Source organism: Astatotilapia calliptera, chromosome 8 (genome assembly GCF_964374335.1).
Source record: "Astatotilapia calliptera chromosome 8, fAstCal68.1, whole genome shotgun sequence".
In the NCBI taxonomy this organism is placed as follows: Eukaryota; Metazoa; Chordata; class Actinopteri; order Cichliformes; family Cichlidae; genus Astatotilapia; species Astatotilapia calliptera.
Genome location: NC_137429.1, coordinates 18,683 through 27,500, shown reverse-complemented (window position 1 = coordinate 27,500; position 8,818 = coordinate 18,683).

Sequence of the window (8,818 nt, the reverse complement as noted above, 5' to 3'; positions counted from 1 at the left end):
TATATACACATATACATACACACACACCTCTATATATATATATATATATATATATATATATATATATATATATATATATATACATATATATATATATATATATATATATATATACACAGTGGGGCAAAAAAGTATTTAGTCAGCCACCGATTGTGCAAGTTCCCCCACTTAAAATGATGACAGAGGTCAGTAATTTGCACCAGAGGTACACTTCAACTGTGAGAGGCAGAATGTGAAAAAAAATCCCATGAATCCACATGGTAGGATTTGTAAAGAATTTATTCGTAAATCAGGGTGGAAAATAAGTATTTGGTCAATAACAAAAATACAACTCAATACTTTGTAACATAACCTTTGTTGGCAATAACAGAGGTCAAACGTTTACTATAGGTCTTTACCAGGTTTGCACACACAGTAGCTGGTATTTTGGCCCATTCCTCCATGCAGATCTTCTCGAGAGCAGTGATGTTTTGGGGCTGTCGCCGAGCAACACAGACTTTCAACTCCCGCCACAGATTTCCTATGGGGTTGAGGTCTGGAGACCGGCTAGGCCACTCCAGGACTTTCAAATGCTTCTTACGGAGCCACTCCTTTGTTGCCCGGGCGGTGTGTTTTGGATCATTGTCATGTTGGAAGACCCAGCCTCGTTCTTCAAGGTTCTCACTGATGGAAGGAGGTTTTGGCTCAAAATCTCACGATACATGGCCCCATTCATTCTGTCCTTAACACGGATCAGTCGTCCTGTCCCCTTGGCAGAAAAACAGCCCCATAGCATGATGTTTCCACCCCCATGCTTCACAGTAGGTATGGTGTTCTTGGGATGCAACTCAGTATTCTTCTTCCTCCAAACACGACGAGTTGAGTTTATACCAAAAAGTTCTACTTTGGTTTCATCTGACCACATGACATTCTCCCAATCCTCTGCTGTATCATCCATGTGCTCTCTGGCAAACTTCAGACGGGCCTGGACATGCACTGGCTTCAGCAGCGGAACACGTCTGGCACTGCGGGATTTGATTCCCTGCCGTTGTAGTGTGTTACTGATGGTGACCTTTGTTACTTTGGTCCCAGCTCTCTGCAGGTCATTCACCAGGTCCCCCCGTGTGGTTCTGGGATCTTTGCTCACCGTTCTCATGATCATTTTGACCCCACGGGATGAGATCTTGCGTGGAGCCCCAGATCGTGGGAGATTATCAGTGGTCTTGTATGTCTTCCATTTTCTGATGATTGCTCCCACAGTTGATTTTTTCACACCAAGCTGCTTGCCTATTGTAGATTCACTCTTCCCAGTCTGGTGCAGGTCTACAATACTTTTCCTGGTGTCCTTCGAAAGCTCTTTGGTCTTGGCCATGGCGGAGTTTGGAGTCTGACTGTTTGAGGCTGTGGACAGGTGTCTTTTATACAAATGATGAGTTCAAACAGGTGCCATTCATACAGGTAACGAGTGGGGGACAGAAAAGCTTCTTACAGAAGACGTTACAGGTCTGTGAGAGCCAGAGATTTTCCTTGTTTGAGGTGACCAAATACTTATTTTCCACCCTAATTTACGAATAAATTCTTTACAAATCCTACCATGTGAATTCATGGATTTTTTTTTCACATTCTGTCTCTCACAGTTGAAGTGTACCTCTGGTGCAAATTACTGACCTCTGTCATCATTTAAAGTGGGGGAACTTGCACAATCGGTGGCTGACTAAATACTTTTTTGCCCCACTGTATATATATATATATATATATATATATATATATATATATATATATATACACACACTTCTATATATATATATATATATATATATACACACACACTTCTATATATATATATATATATATATATATATATATATATATAGCAGCTGGATAGCGTAGTGGTTAAACTACACGCCTTTGGAACAGAGGATCGCAAGTTCGATTCCTGCCTGGGGCGTCTGTATCCAGTAAGGGTCCTAAGGCTAGACCCCCTATGCTAAGCAAGACATGAGCGAGACAGATAAATATGAAGGCATGCCGGCTCGGACGTCGCCCGGATCAACAAGGTCCGCGTCAGGTGTTGAGGAACCAGGGCACCCTGACGAAAAGTGGGCTACTGGAACAAGAAGGCATCGGTGGGCAAGGGACGAAAACAGGGCGTTGTTGGAATGCTACTACGCAAGTAACCCCGGCGGAAGGGGCTACATGAATAGGATGAGGGACCTATGGATTCTTCGATACCCAACATCCACAATGACGGCGAAACAACTAGTAGCTCAGTGTTCCAACATTCGAAAGAAGGGACTGCTCTCACAGCTAGAGATTGACGAGGTACAACACAAATGCTACGGCAAGGAGGAGTCAGGACGCCAGGTCAGGGGGGAGATATCATCACCCCCACCCGAGATTGGGTACATAGCCCCAAGTGCGATAGGAGAAGGATCGTTGAGTGCGAGAGGAACTGACCTGAAAAATAGGATCATGGCCAAGCTTGAAACCTGGATCCCCCGTAGCCGGTTACCAAGATTACGTGAAGTACCCTCAGAAGGTCTGCTAGATGATGTTAATGCAGCACTACGGGCAATACCTACAACCACGATTACCGACACTAACAAGCTGATCTACAATACGGCAGCAGTGATCAGTGAGATGCTTGGCTACAAGTTGAACAGCCACAAGGGGCAGTACCCTCCATGGAGAAGGAGGCTAGAGGGCAAGATCAAAGTAGCACGGAGGGAGGTTAGCCAACTAACAGAGTTGCAGAAAGGTGCGACAAATAAGGTGCCTAAGAAATACAGCAAGCTGTCCATACCTGAGGCCTTGGAAACTGCCAAGCAAAGACTCACAGCCTTGGCCAGCCGCTTGAGGAGGTACACCAGAGAGATAGAAGGCAGGAGAATAAACCAGCTGTTCTCCACAGAACCAGCAAAGGTGTACTCTCAGTGGCAAGGGAACAATAAGAGAACAGCACCACCAAGGCTGGAGACGGAGCAATACTGGAAGAGCATATGGGAGAAGGATGCAACCCATAACGGTAATGCTCAGTGGCTAGTGGATCTGAGGGCAGACCACAGCGACCTCCCTGAACAGGGTCCAGTAACCATCACAGTGGCAGATATCCAAGAAAGGGTCTCCAGTATGAAGAGTTGGACAGCACCAGGGCCCGACATGGTTCACGCCTACTGGCTGAAGAAGCTGACTGCACTCCACGAGCGTCTGGCAGCACAAATGAACCAGCTGCTAGTTAACGAGAGACACCCGGAATGGCTAACTGAAGGCCGGACGGTCCTGATCCCCAAGGACCCCAAGAAGGGACCGGTCCCCTCCAACTACCGACCAATAACCTGCCTCAGTACTACATGGAAGCTCCTGTCAGGCATCATATCGGCTAAGATGAACAGGCACATGGGTCAATACATGAGCGGGACACAGAAAGGAATTGGCAAGAATACCAGAGGTGCAAAACACCAGCTACTGGTAGACAGAACAATCAGCCGAGACTGCAAGACCAGACTGACCAACCTGTGCACTGCCTGGATTGATTACAAGAAGGCCTATGACTCAATGCCCCACAGCTGGATACTGGAATGCCTAGAATTGTACAAGATCAATGGGACCCTAAGAGCCTTCATCAGGAACTCAATGGGGATGTGGCGTACAACACTAGAGGCCAACTCCAAGCCCATAGCACAAGTTACCATCAAGTGCGGGATCTACCAAGGAGATGCTCTGTCCCCACTGCTGTTCTGCATAGGCCTGAACCCCCTCAGTGAGATCATTAACAAGACTGGCTACGGATACCGACTACGGAACGGAGCAGTTGTCAGCCACCTCCTGTACATGGATGACATCAAGCTGTATGCCAAGAGTGAACGAGACATCGATTCACTGATCCACACTACCAGGCTATACAGCAATGACATTGGAATGTCGTTCGGACTGGAGAAGTGTAGTCGGATGGTAACAAAGAGAGGGAAGGTAGTCAGAACTGAGGGGATTGAACTACCAGAAGGCAACATTGCAGACATAGAGGACAGTTACAAGTACCTGGGGATCCCGCAGGCAAATGGGAACCATGAAGAGGCCGCTAGAAAGGCTGCAACCACCAAGTACCTGCAGAGGGTCAGGCAAGTCCTGAGGAGTCAGCTGAATGGTAAGAACAAGATCCGGGCCATCAACACATACGCCCTGCCCGTGATCAGGTACCCTGCTGGGGTAATAGGCTGGCCAAAGGAGGAGATAGAAGCCACTGACATAAAGACAAGAAAGCTCCTGACCATGCATGGAGGGTTTCACCCCAAGTCCAGCACCCTGAGGCTGTACGCTAAGCGGAAGGAAGGGGGCCGGGGACTGGTGAGTGTCAGCACCACAGTCCAGGATGAGACAAGGAACATCCAAGAATACATTGGGAAGATGGCCCCAACTGACCGAGTGCTCAGTGAATACCTCAGGCAGCAGAAACCCAAGAAAGAGGAGGGAGACGAGGAACCATCATGGAAGGACAGGCCCCTGCACGGTATGTACCACCGGCAGATAGAGGAGGTGGCTGATATCCAGAAATCCTACCAGTGGCTGGACAAAGCCGGACTGAAAGACAGCACAGAGGCACTAATCATGGCAGCACAAGAACAAGCTCTGAGCACAAGATCCATAGAGGCTGGGGTCTATCACACCAGGCAAGACCCCAGGTGCAGGCTGTGTAAAGATGCCCCAGAGACAATCCAGCACATAACAGCAGGGTGCAAGATGCTAGCAGGCAAGGCATACATGGAACGCCATAACCAAGTGGCCGGCATAGTGTACAGGAACATCTGTGCCGAGTATAACCTAGAAGTCCCGAGGTCAAAATGGGAGATGCCCCCAAGGGTGGTGGAGAATGACCGAGCTAAGATCCTGTGGGACTTCCAGATACAGACGGACAAAATGGTGGTGGCTAACCAACCGGACATAGTGGTGGTAGACAAACAGAAGAAGACGGCCGTAGTGATCGATGTAGCGGTTCCGAATGACAGCAATATCAGGAAGAAGGAACACGAGAAGCTGGAGAAATACCAAGGGCTCAGAGAAGAGCTCGAGAGGATGTGGAGGGTGAAGGTAACGGTGGTCCCCGTGGTAATCGGAGCACTAGGTGCGGTGACTCCCAAGCTAGGCGAATGGCTCCAGCAGATCCCGGGAATAACATCGGAGATCTCTGTCCAGAAGAGCGCAGTCCTGGGAACAGCTAAGATACTGCGCAGGACCCTCAAGCTCCCAGGCCTCTGGTAGAGGACCCCAGCTTGAAGGATAAACCGCCCGCAGGGGCGTGCTGGGTTTTTTTTTTTTTTTTTATATATATACACACACACCTCTATATATATATATATATATATATATATATATATATATACACACACACCTCTATATATATATATATATATATATATATATATATATATATATATATATATATACACACACACACCTCTATATATATATATATATATATATATATATATATACACACACACACACCTCTCTCTCTCTATATATATATATATATATATATATATATATATAGAGGTGTGTGTGTTGCTGTATAGCCTGGTAGTGTGGATCAGTGAATCGATGTCTCGTTCACTCTTGGCATACAGCTTGATGTCATCCATGTACAGGAGGTGGCTGACAACTGCTCCGTTCCGTAGTCGGTATCCGTAGCCAGTCTTGTTAATGATCTCGTCAGAGGAACTGCAGTCAGTTTTTATCATGAAGGCTGGATTATGAGATTGAAACTTTGATATATAGAGGTGTGTGTATATATATATATATATATATATATATATATATATATATATATATACACACCTCTATAGATATATATATATATATATATATATATATATATACACACACCTCTATATATATATATATATATATATATATATATATATATATATATATATATTAATACACACACCTCTATATATATATATATATATATATATGTATATGTATATATATATATATATATATATATATATATATATATGTATACATATATATATATATATGTCAGGGCTCTAGAGTGCGACCAATATGGTCGCAAATGCGACCAAATTTTTCAGTGGTGCGACTAAAAATAAATATTTTCCGGTAACAAAAAAAAAATCTCTGTAACTCTCCGTGTGGTCAACAACAGACACACATTATGCCCCTATCGTGGACTAAACCAATCAGAGATAGTCAGGGGCGGGACCTCTCTGATTGGCCGTGGTCCAGTTGAAAGTGCAGGTGGAAGAGAGAGGTGAGTAGCTTGAATAAAGCGATATCAATTCATTAACGGATTCCACACAAAGACCTAAACACGGAGCGGACCCAACACATCAGAATCAGCTTCGTCTTTCTCGGCTTTCTCACCCGACGGCCTGAACACGGACACGCTGTCGGAGCTTAGCGATTCTTCGGGTCCGCGCTGTGTTTACGTCTTTTTGCGCTGATTCTGAGCTGCAGGTTTTGCCTCTCTCCAACCAAAATTCACCGAGCCTGCAGCAAAAGAAGCAGCAAACTGCGCTTCACATTTGATCAATGTCGTCATGAATTCCCTCTGACTTTTGCTGTTTTGCTTCCACCACGATAAAAATCACACTTCCTGCACAGCTCTCTCTCTCTCTGTACTTCAGGAACAGTTTCCCGTCTCAAATCTGTTTTCTGCATTATTCATTCGCTTATTACCCACCAGTCTAGCGTTGTTTACAGCGCTTTTTCTTTTTTCACTTAAATGACCTCGGACAAGAAAGCCTAATTTCTGCTGTTCAATACTGAAGAAATTTAAATTTCTTAAAATTATGCAAAATTGCAGAATATTTTTAAGGTTATCTGCTATAAAAAGCCACACCAGGAAAATCTCCTTCATGTTTTCCTGTGTTTTATTCTCAGTTACTTTCACACAAAGGCATCTGCTGTGATTTTCACAATTCTGATGAAGTCTCATGTGTATCAGTACTGATAAATGATCAGAATTATAATATTTCTGACTGTCTGAGGCTAAATTGAATCAAATCAGGACTTTGAGAACCGGAATTGAATGGATTATAGAAATCAGTGATGATACTCAGCCCTAGTGAGCAGCCTAGGCCTGAGAGAAGTGGATGTACTGTAGCTGTGGGTAATAAGAAAAGATGAAAAGAACTATTGATAACTTTTTTGTTAAGTTAAGGCCTGATCTGTCTGAAATCCATAGCCAGTGCTCTGACACGGTGCCATCAATATTTGAATGCTGAAAAAGCACAGTGTATCCAGAAAACACATTATATGCTGCAGTAAATGCACTGCCCAAGTGTCCCCTCTCCCCACGGCCTTTCAGCAGCAGACAGCAGCAAACAGGTCGTCAGAGGAGGCCAAGATGATGATTAAGTTTTTAACATTTTCTACAATATTGACAAAGCACTTTAAGCACAAGTTTGTTAGTTAATAATTTAGAAATTAATATTGTCTGTATGGACTTCCCCCCCCCCCAAAGAAAGTGCACATGTAAAACTGCGGTGTTAAGCGATGCGGTTGAAAAATTTGAGTGCGCCTAACTTTTGTGCCGGTACGCCTAGTCTAGAGCCCTCTCTGTCTGTCTGTGTGTGTGTGTGTGTGTGTGTGTGTGTATATATATATATATATATAGCAGCTGGATAGCGTAGTGGTTAGACTACACGCCTTTGGAACAGAGGATCGCAAGTTCGATTCCTGCCTGGGGCGTCTGTATCCAGTAAGGGTCCTAAGGCTAGACCCCCTATGCTAAGCAAGCCTACCGCAGACATGAGCGAGACAGATAAATATGAAGGCATGCCGGCTCGGACGTCGCCCGGATCAACAAGGTCCGCGTCAGGTGTTGAGGAACCAGCGCACCCTGATGAAAAGTGGGCTACTGGAACAAGAAGGCATCGGTGGGCAAGAGATGAAAACAGGGCGTTGTTGGAATGCTACTATGCAAGTAACCCCGGCGGAAGGGGCTACATGAATAGGATGAGGGACCTATGGATTCTTCGATACCCAACATCCACAATGACGGCGAAACAACTAGTAGCTCAGTGTTCCAACATTCGAAAGAAGGGACTGCTCTCACAGCTAGAGATTGACGAGGTACAACACAAATGCTACGGCAAGGAGGAGTCAGGACGACAGGTCAGGGGGAGATATCATCACCCCCACCCGAGATTGGGTACATAGCCCCAAGTGCGATAGGAGAAGGATCGTTGAGTGCGACAGGAACTGACCTGAAAAATAGGATCATGGCCAAGCTTGAAACCTGGATCCCGCACAGCCGGTTACCAAGATTACGTGAAGTTCCCTCAGAAAGTCTGCTAGATGATGTTAATGCAGCACTACGGGCAATACCTACAACCACGATTACCGACACTAACAAGCTGATCTACAATACGGCAACAGTGATCAGTGAGATGCTTGGCTACAAGTTGAACAGCGACAAGGGGCAGTACCCTCCATGGAGAAGGAGGCTAGAGGGCAAGATCAAAGTAGCACGGAGGGAGGTTAGCCAACTAACGGAGTTGCAGAAAGGTGCGACAAATAAGGTGCCTAAGAAATACAGCAAGCTGTCCATACCTGAGGCCTTGGAAACTGCCAAGCAAAGACTCACAGCCTTGGCCAGCCGCTTGAGGAGGTACACCAGAGAGATAGAAGGCAGGAGAATAAACCAGCTGTTCTCCACAGAACCAGCAAAGGTGTACTCTCAGTGGCAAGGGAACAATAAGAGAATAGCACCACCAAGGCTGGAGACGGAGCAATACTGGAAGAGCATATGGGAGAAGGATGCAACCCATAACGGCAATGCTCAGTGGCTAGAGGATCTGAGGGCTGACCACAG